General features: G+C 43.1%; 1 protein-coding gene across 2 annotated transcripts in view; it reads right to left on the bottom strand.

Moving 5' to 3' along the window:
• ELOVL5 (ELOVL fatty acid elongase 5) overlaps positions 1-9,262 on the bottom strand; it is a 78,519-nt gene that overhangs the window by 69,038 nt on the left and 219 nt on the right. Inside the window, exon 1 of one of the 2 annotated variants that reach the window (XM_015563566.1) lies at positions 9,041-9,158. The exons of the other annotated variant lie outside the window; for it this stretch is intronic. The gene's annotated coding sequence lies outside the window, so the exon portion shown is untranslated. Of the gene's footprint in view, positions 1-9,040; positions 9,159-9,262 lie in introns of those variants that run through there. 2 annotated transcript variants of the gene reach the window in all.

Below are 9,262 nucleotides of genomic sequence, written 5' to 3' on the forward strand. Positions count from 1 at the left end.
GTAGAGTATTATGCTAAGCGAAACAAACCAGTCAGAGAAAGATAAATATCATGTGATCTCACTCATTTGTGGAATATAATGAACAACATAAACTGATGAACAAAAATAGAACCAGAGTCTTAGAAGCATTGAACAGACTATCCAACCTATGAGGGAAGGTGGGAGTCAAGGGGGTAAGAGATCAACCAAAGGACTTGTATGCATGGATATGAGCATAACCAATGGACAAAGACAGGTGGGGTTGGAGGGTGAGAGTATGTGCTGGGGAGGGGGAGGGGCGCGGCCGGGGAGTGGCCAATGGGGGAAAAAGAAGACCTATGTAATACTTTAAACAATAAATAATTTAAACTTTTTTAAAAAGGAAAGAAATCTCCAACATTTCCTTGAATGCTATTCAATTAAGTCTTAAATTCTGGAAAGCCCTTTAAAATATACCAGTTCAATCCACCTCCCCTCAACTCCCGCCCTGCCCCCCGCCCCCGGAAAAAGAGAAAAAAAAATAAATTAAAAAAAAAAGATAGAAAATAAATTAAAAGAGAAAAAAATAAAATATGCCAGTCCTATTTCTTAAAAAGATGAGAAACTCAAGCATGCAGCTCTGTGCCAGGGCTCAGTGAAAAGCACGTTCCTCACTGTGCAATGCACTCATCTTCCTTTAGGGTCACTGAGCCTATTCCAAACCCACATTTCCTTGCCAAGTAAACAAAAAAGAGCTGCTCTGAAAATGAAGCACAGTATTTATAGCATCCTCTTGGGGACAGGGAAGTCCTGAGATACTATCTTGCAGGGGCCCTGTTCTTTGGAGAAACCCTGACCTGTTTCACAGGGCAGCCACCTTCTTGGTTGAAGCAAACTTGTAGAGAAGACAGTCAATGTCAAAGCACTGGCCACAGGCTTCAAGATCCCAAGCATGCCTCTACCGGTCGCTTCAAGACCTGAAAGAGGCTGAGCTCCACTTCAATCATATTCCTGGCATTAAATTAGACTGGAATTACAAATAGCTGGGAGAGAAGCATTTAAGAGGCATTTAAGCAACATCTTCTGCTATATGTAGTTAGTAATTCTTATCTGATTGCCATCTCTTAGCTGATGTGATTACCTGAATATTCAAAATAAATTATCATGTTCTCCGGGCTCACTCATACAAAATATACAAAGGCAGTGTTGTTGCCTTGGTAGAAATTAAAAGAGGGTGGAGAAACATAAATTCAAACCTGTGGAATATAAATAAGGTATGTGACATAAAAACACATTTATTTTTTAAAACTGAATCTAAACACCTACATTTTATAAATGTTGTTTGAGTGTGGGGGTGAGTGAGGAGAGGGAGAGGCAGAGTTAAATGTATTAAAAAAAAAAAAAAAGCCTGCTACACCGTGGCATTTTTTAAAAGTATTTTTTTATTTATTTCAGAAAGTAAGGGAGAGGGAGAGAGAGATAGAAACATCAATGATGAGAGAGAATCACTGATCGGCTGCCTCCTGCATGCCCCACACTGGGGATCTAGCTGGCAACCTGGGCATGTGCCTGACGGGGAATCAAACCACAACCTCGAGGTTCATAGATCAACTCTCAACCACTGAGCCATACCAGCCAGGCTACACTGTGGCATTTTTAAAAGCAAGCCCAATCTAATAATCATTTATTCATCTATTCCCTAGAGTGTGTCTATAGAAGTTGTTTTATCACCTGTCATATTCAATGTTAATATATAAGCCATTTTGTGCATTTTGTGATTCTCTTATTTCAGGGATTATGGTACTCACAGCCAATATATTGCTGTCAGACCTAGTGACCACACCCAGAAATATAATAAAGACGCGCTTAACAGAGTCTAATAACCCAAGAGAACTGAAGGTGGTGGAAAACATGTCTATCTTCAGTCTGATCAAGTGGCCCTTAGTGGGACCTGTGTCAGATGACCTAGTAGATGTTTTCAAAATATACATGACTTACACCTCCACCCAAGGGAAATCAGACGGTCTGGAGACAGAGGCTCCCTAGAGGATTTGGGTGCCCGTCCCTCCCAGGCCACACCTTTGAGATCTTACCACTCTGTAAATCAAACCCAGGCGAGGCCAGGTAAAGAAACCAATGCCAGATGTCCTTGGCCAATCATGCGAGTCCAGCCAATTGGCAACTGGGCTTTGAACACTGATTTCTTACACCAATAATTATAGAGCTCTTCTGCATTTGCACTTCTGATTATATCAAAAGGGCAAAATCTCTAAAAAAGGAGTCAGGAAAAAAACAAAAAGGTCACCTTTTCAAGGACTGATCATAAAGGTTATTCCCCTATTAGCTTACTTTTCCCTAATGGTTAGTTACTGTCAAAAGGTCTATATTGAATATATTGTCAACATCCAGAATGTAATGATAAGTAAGAAACTCAGCTTTGTTTCCTCCAGTTGTGTATCAAGAGCTGCAAATGCAAAGATTACTATTTAGGTCCAACCGCATGCAGCATGCCAAGGTGGTAACGAGCAGACTGCAGGGAGCCTGCCTGCGTTTGAATCCTGACTCTGCTACCTGCTGGCTGTGGAGCCTTAAACAAGTCACTTAACTTTCTGTGCCTTATAGTTTCCTCATCTGCAAAACTGGGGTACCTACCTCAGGGGGTTTGTGAGACCAAAATAAATATACATAGAGGGCCTTAGAAAAGTGCCCGGTATGTGGTATTGAGCAGCTGTATTATTCAGTACCCACAGATCAGCCTCATTCTTCTCATAAATTGCAAAGTATTCCACTGCCCAGCTGTAGTGTAATTTACTCTTCTGAAGGACATTTACTCTACTCTTTTGATCTTTTGCTGTTATGGACAATGCTTCAGTGAACATCTTATACAATAGAGGGATCTCCTTACCATGATCATCTAAGTCAGTTCCCTAGATAACTTTCATGTGTAATACTGATGGTTTGAATACCCTCCATAGTAGGCACAGGTAAAATCACTTCCAAGTTCTACAGAGAAGTCTCAAACAGGTGTAATAACTCCTTGCCAGAGCCAACAGAGCCAGAGGTGGCAGATTAGGAACCCTATCCAAATGTGTAGCTACTAACCTGAAAGGTACTTTCTTCAACCTGCTTCCTACAGCTTTGCTTAAATAAATAAAATAAAATAAAGCACAGTAGATGCTCTTATCAATGAACCTCAGATCCACAGAAGAGATAAATATTCAGAATTTTCATAAAAAGTAAACTCAAATGTTTACAGAGGCTCACAAATTGGGCAGATGGAGATGTCAAATTTAAGTATTTAAGTAATTTAAATATTAAAGTAATTTCTTTCTTCTGCCAAAGACTGAAGCAGAGGTACCCTGAACACTACCCCTAGGGACAAACACCACACTGCCAACACCCCCAGGGAAACAAATTAATAATTATTGAATTTGGTATCATGAGAACTATTCTTTGGGGAAAGAAAAATTCATAACAATTACTTCGTAGTACTGTTTGCTGGGCCAAGAAAAAAGGGGAATAGGTAATCTGGGGGTCAGAGTAACTCATAAAATAAAGGCCAGTTCTCCAACATGACTTTATGAGGTCTGTTTAGTATGGGCTTATGAAAGATTCTTTCTGACAGGGGGAAGTTGTTGACAACGGGGAAAGGAAAGGGCAAAGGTAGAACTTCATAGAGATGGAACCTATAACTGGCATGTGCTAACAGTAGGGTGCTGACGCAGTATAAGGATTATCGTTAGAAACTGCAGCTATGTTTCAAGAAATGGTTATTCCCCTAACGGAGAAAAGGTGACAGTACCAGCACTAACCATCCGAAAAGAAAACAACTATTTCCTAAATCCCAGTTAGCAAGCCTAAACACATTACACACAGCTGTACTTCAATCAATAATGGTGGGGGAGGAGGACGAGGAAGGGTGGGAATTGTATTCTTCTGAACACTCATCATGCACGAATATTTTAAACGCAGGCACACAGTCTAAAAGTGAATGCCTACAAGTCAAATAAAAATTTTCCCATGGACAAAACATGCCAGCGGGAGGCCAGTAGGAACCAAATAGTTTAGTAATAATAAAATGTATGGATTGAAATTGGGGTGGGGGGCATGAATGGATGGATGGGAGTTCCTATTGCAGTAACTCAAAATGAGGCCAGGTTATCTTCCTAAACAAGTCACTTGCTAGGCCAAAACATCTCCCGAGGTTATGTTTAACCACTTACAGAGAAAACTGTAGTGATTCTGACATCTACCTTTCTAAGACCTGAGTGATCTCAACGTTCAGTCCCTATCCTTGGTCAAACTGAAACAAAGATTTGCTCTTGGCAAAAGGGAAAAGAAAAAATTTACTTCTGAAAGGGCCTTGGAAGTCACCTAGGTTTAAATCTTGTATTTTTTAAAGAAAAAGAGGCCAATGCCCAGAGTTGATTTTCTTATGGTTGGTGGCAAGTTGGAACAAGAAACCATGGCAGCTAGGTTCTATACAAGGGAGAGGCATCCTACCTTAAACAACCAGGCCTTCCAAAATTCTCACATTACTTGAGTTGCAATCAAAAAAGAAATGTGCATGTGCTTTATTACAATCCTGTAGCATCAGGCAATGTTTATTTTAACACCTACTATGTGAGTTGAGGTAACCTAGCTGATGGAAGGAGCCCAGAAGACTTGGTTCTTACTCGTGGATCCACCAGCAACTGACTGCATGAGCTTTAGCAATACTGGGATCTGCCTTTTCTCACTAGTGATACTTCATTAGAAGGTGGGAAGCATCCTAGTTACAGTAATATTAAAATGTGGAAAATGCTTGTAGTGATTTGAAGATGCACTGATTATAAGTGCATCTCTACCCAGATATGCTAAAACATGAAAAACTGTCTGAAAATGAATGAAATGTGGTGGAAACATGTACTTGCAGAAGGGCAACAACAAAGAAGGTAGCCAAGAGAGGCTGCAAAGAGGAGAAATTGAGACTCAAGAGGAAGAAATGATTTGTGTGGACATGTATCTGGACTGTTAGGATATTTCCACCTGATTACAAAGCTTCCTCATCCTCCCTTTATGATACCATGTGTCTTCTACCACCCAATCTTAAGAGTGCCCTTCCTCTTGTTGGCCCTGAAATCCAACTGGTCTCCAAGTCACACAGACCTTATCCAAGCAACAAGCTAGTTCAATGAGCTCTCTCCAGTCTGTGTTCATAGCCATGGCTCAAAGTGGAGCTTCACCAGAGCCTCCCAGCAGGCTAGGAGATATGACAACCTGGCTGGAATGCTTTGTGACCTTGGGCAAGTGTCTCTGGGCCTCCATTTCCTCACCTGTAAAGTGGAAATGCTCACAGCAACAATCATTAGTCATTGAGACAAATCCATGTAAACAGTGCTCAGTGCTGGGTTTGACACATAATAATAGCTCAATAAAAGTTAACCATTATTATTATCACCAACAACTTGCCTTTCTAATTTTTTCTTCCATTTCTGCCCTCTCTATCAGTTTCCTCCTACTGGACTACCTGCCTTTTGCTCAATAATTCTACACTTGTTTACTCTCCAAACTCCCTCTCTCAAAGAATGCCTGTCCTCTATCTCTAGACGTAAGATTCCTCTATGAAATGTAAGCCTAAATTCAAATGTTGGTTCAATTCTATTTAGTTTAATCCAATTGTTTCTTTACTACTAACATTCTTTGAGGCCTTTACTGCCACCGCTGTGGCTCACTTCTCCCATGTCCACACAGGCCCTTCCTTAAGATGTAATAGCAGCCAGGTAGATGAGATGATATTTTTTTTATTATTGATTTCAAAGAGGAAGGGAGAGAAAAACATCAATGATGAGAGAGAATCATTGATTGGCTGCCTCCTGCATGCTCCCCACTGGAGGGGATCGAGCCCGCAACCCAGGCATGTGCCCTTGGCCAGAATTGAACCTGGGACACTTTAGTCTGCAGGCCAACACTATCCACTGAGCCAAAATGCCTAGGGTGAGGTGATATTTAAATCCACTTCCTCAGTTCTGGGATGGAGCCCAGGTTATCATATTTATCTTGCTCTAGTTATTAATTTCTTCAGGTAAACATGGCCTAAGTCAATCACCTACAGGCCAAGGACCTCCTTTGAAAGTGGAAGGTAGTTTCCACATGAGAACATGGTAACAGGAGGGTCTAAACTGTTGTTGGAAGTCATCTTGCAAAATCAGACTATGAATATAACAACACTGGAGAACACTTCAGAGTAACAAGAACAAGTTCTGCCACTAGGACTTTTTAGGTCAGGTGCTCATTTAAGCCCATCTGAGTTGGGTTGTCCGTCTCCTGCACAAAAAGCACCCTAACCATTCTAGAGTACAAGGCACTGATATTTCTAATGTGGATAGCTCTGTCATAAAGCTTTATCAGGTATAATTAGACAAGTCCTCCAGTAATCTCCTACCGACCTCCTTTCAGCCCAAGGTGCAGATTAGGTATGGGTATAAAAGGATTAAAGTGTAAGCTAATTCAGAAAGCCTTTGAAGTCTTTCAACTTTGTATACAACCTCTCCTGCAATCTCTCTCTCCCTCTCTCTCTCTCTCTCTCTCTCTCTCTCTCTCACACACACACACACACACACACACACACACACATACACACACCATATTCAGTAACTGACAAGTTAATGAATTAAAAGAATGAATAAAATATGGGCTAAAAGGAAGGGAATAGATTTTAGGCAGATCTGAGTGATGACAAATTGTTAATCTTGGATGGCTTGAAGATGGTCCTTTAAATATGGGGTTAGATTTGTAAGTTACAGAGTAACAGAGTTACATAAATGGCACACAGTTCACTGAACAAATTCTAGGAGTGCAAGGATAGACAAAGGAGCAGGTAGGTATAATGCAAGAGAGAGAGAGAGAGAGAGAGAGAGAGAGAGAGAGAGAGAGAGAGAGAGATGAATTTGGAAAAATCACTTGGCACTTCTAGGCCTTAGTTCTCATTCTTTAAGGTAAGGATAGCACTTTTAACAGGATGGCATAAGAATTATGTATGGAAAACAACTATTTAAAGGACGGTACTCACATCAAAATTATCTAAAACTGAATGTATGTAAAGACTTAGTTATGGGTAACTAATGGAAAGATGCTCCCATCAGGAACAGAAGAGTTGGTAGGCAACAGAGGAGGAACCCAAATTCAAAATAATTACAACATTTCTCAGGGGAGAGGAAGAATGTGGCGGAGTAAGAAAGAAGTGAAACCATTACTCGCACTCTTCACCATCTACTTAGGCATCAGAGTTACCCTAAAGGAAGGTTACCAGGTTTACCTTGATTTGTATAATTCAAGTGGGAAATAAGACACCCAAGGACTGATATGCTCACCTACAGCAGCAAGAGGGCAACCAGTAATTACGCTGAGATCGAATCAGGTGGTGATGAAAAAAACGATCCCTGAAAAGTCCTTGCAAATATGTCAAACATCCAAAAATCAAGGTCTCTAATAAGAAACAAAAACGCTACTCATCCCAGGGAATGAGATAACTTACCCTCATTTTCAAAAGTGACTTCATAGGGATACTGAAATTTGTGTTCATGAAAACCTAGTTTTGAATATTCTCCCAGTTATTTGAGATTCTCGGATGCCATTGTTGGCCACATCCCCTAAACCTCACTTCCCCTTCCCCAAGAAAAAGAAAAAATGGAGAAGGAAACACTTGGAAGACCCATGTTAGGCTCTTTCACTTGTATCATCTCTTGAAATCAACAATTCTGTAACATGACACCCCATTTAGAGACAGACAAGGAAACTGAATTGGGGATGAGGACAGTCTGAAGTTATGAGGTATTTTTCTTAAAAACCTGACAATCAAACTTCTCAGCAAAGTTCTACTCTATATTCTGTAAAATTGGTCATCTGTAACCATCAACAACATTTTCCCTTTTGCCTTCCGTTAGAAATGGAAAAGAAAAGGAAATGCAAGAGAAAACACTACAGAAAAATTCCTGGCAACGACAAGCTATGACCTGGGGGTAGGAATCTCAAAGGGACAGGAATGACGTTTCTCTTTCAAGTATGGGGCTTTCCTGGAGAATCCGAGGCAGCGGCAAGCTGACCAACAGAGTGATCCACCTCCCCCGCTACCACAGATGGAAAGTAAAAGTGATCCTCCGGAGGCATGGCGTGCAGAACCGGCCGCGTGCGTATCTGTAGATTCTGCACCAAATGCTGTTGGCTGGGACGTTCAAGAAAAACAAGTGCAAACCAACAGGTTATCTACCAAGCGATTAGGGGAACAGTTACAACGCCTAACAAGCAACACCAGCTCTTCCGTTCAACCCTCTACAGCACTTCCTGCCACGGATCCCGCTATTAAAGAATTAAGGCTGCTTGCTCCGCACCATTCTCCCTCCCACCGGCTCCCCAGCCCAGCTCACGTCATGCACTGTATTCATCCATACGCACCCCCACGCCAAAGTTGGCCAACTGCATTCTTTAAATTTGCAATCAAGAAGCTGGAAGATAAGTGAACAACGACAGTGAGGAGGGGAAACCGCCACCCTTAAAGTGCAATTAATAGCACAGAACGGATGCAGGATACAATCTGAAAGAACAACTCTTGCTCCAGGCATGACTCCCTCCACCCCAAGGCGGGTGGGTGGACTCGGGGAGTCCCGGGGAGCAAGAGGGTGAGTCTTACTCACAAGGAAACTGTAAAAGAGCACTTTTGCTTACAATTCGCAATAGACGTTACGCAAGGGCTTCCCCCGGCCCAGAGCCACTCCCGGGCCGCGCGCCACCCTCTCCGCCGCCCGCTCCCGCCTCTCCAGCGCCCCAACTCCTTAAAGGGCCGCCCGGTCCCTCTCGAGTCCCCGCCCCCTCGCATTCGCACCGGCCTCATCCCTTCCCGAATGATCTGGTTTTAATAAACACCAAAGTGGTCCGGGGCTAACAGGTTCTCCCCCCCCCCCGGGGGGGGGGGGGGCAGAGGCAAGACAGGAGAGTCCCCTGCACTGGCACTGCCCGCTCAGCGCGGGGCGAAGGCGGGCACGCCCTGGGTCTCGGTGCCGATCAGACTAGCGATCCCCGATCCTTGAAGACTCTCCGAACTCACCCAGGTTTTGTTCTTCCCAAAGAAAGCTCTCTCTTTAGGAAGGCGCCTCCCTGGACCTCCCTCCCGCGAGTTCATCCCGACCCGGCGGGCGGATCGGAGCGCACCAGCCCATCCATCCCGCCTCCGGGCTGGGCACCGTGTGCGCTCCCGCGACGCCTCTAAGTGTACAAAACTACCCGCCTGCTGCTTCCACACGCGGAGCGGGTGAGCCAGAGGCACGGT

The sequence above is a fragment of the Myotis davidii genome, unplaced genomic scaffold (genome assembly GCF_000327345.1).
Source record: "Myotis davidii unplaced genomic scaffold, ASM32734v1 scaffold1497, whole genome shotgun sequence".
NCBI classification, from domain to species: domain Eukaryota; kingdom Metazoa; phylum Chordata; class Mammalia; order Chiroptera; family Vespertilionidae; genus Myotis; species Myotis davidii.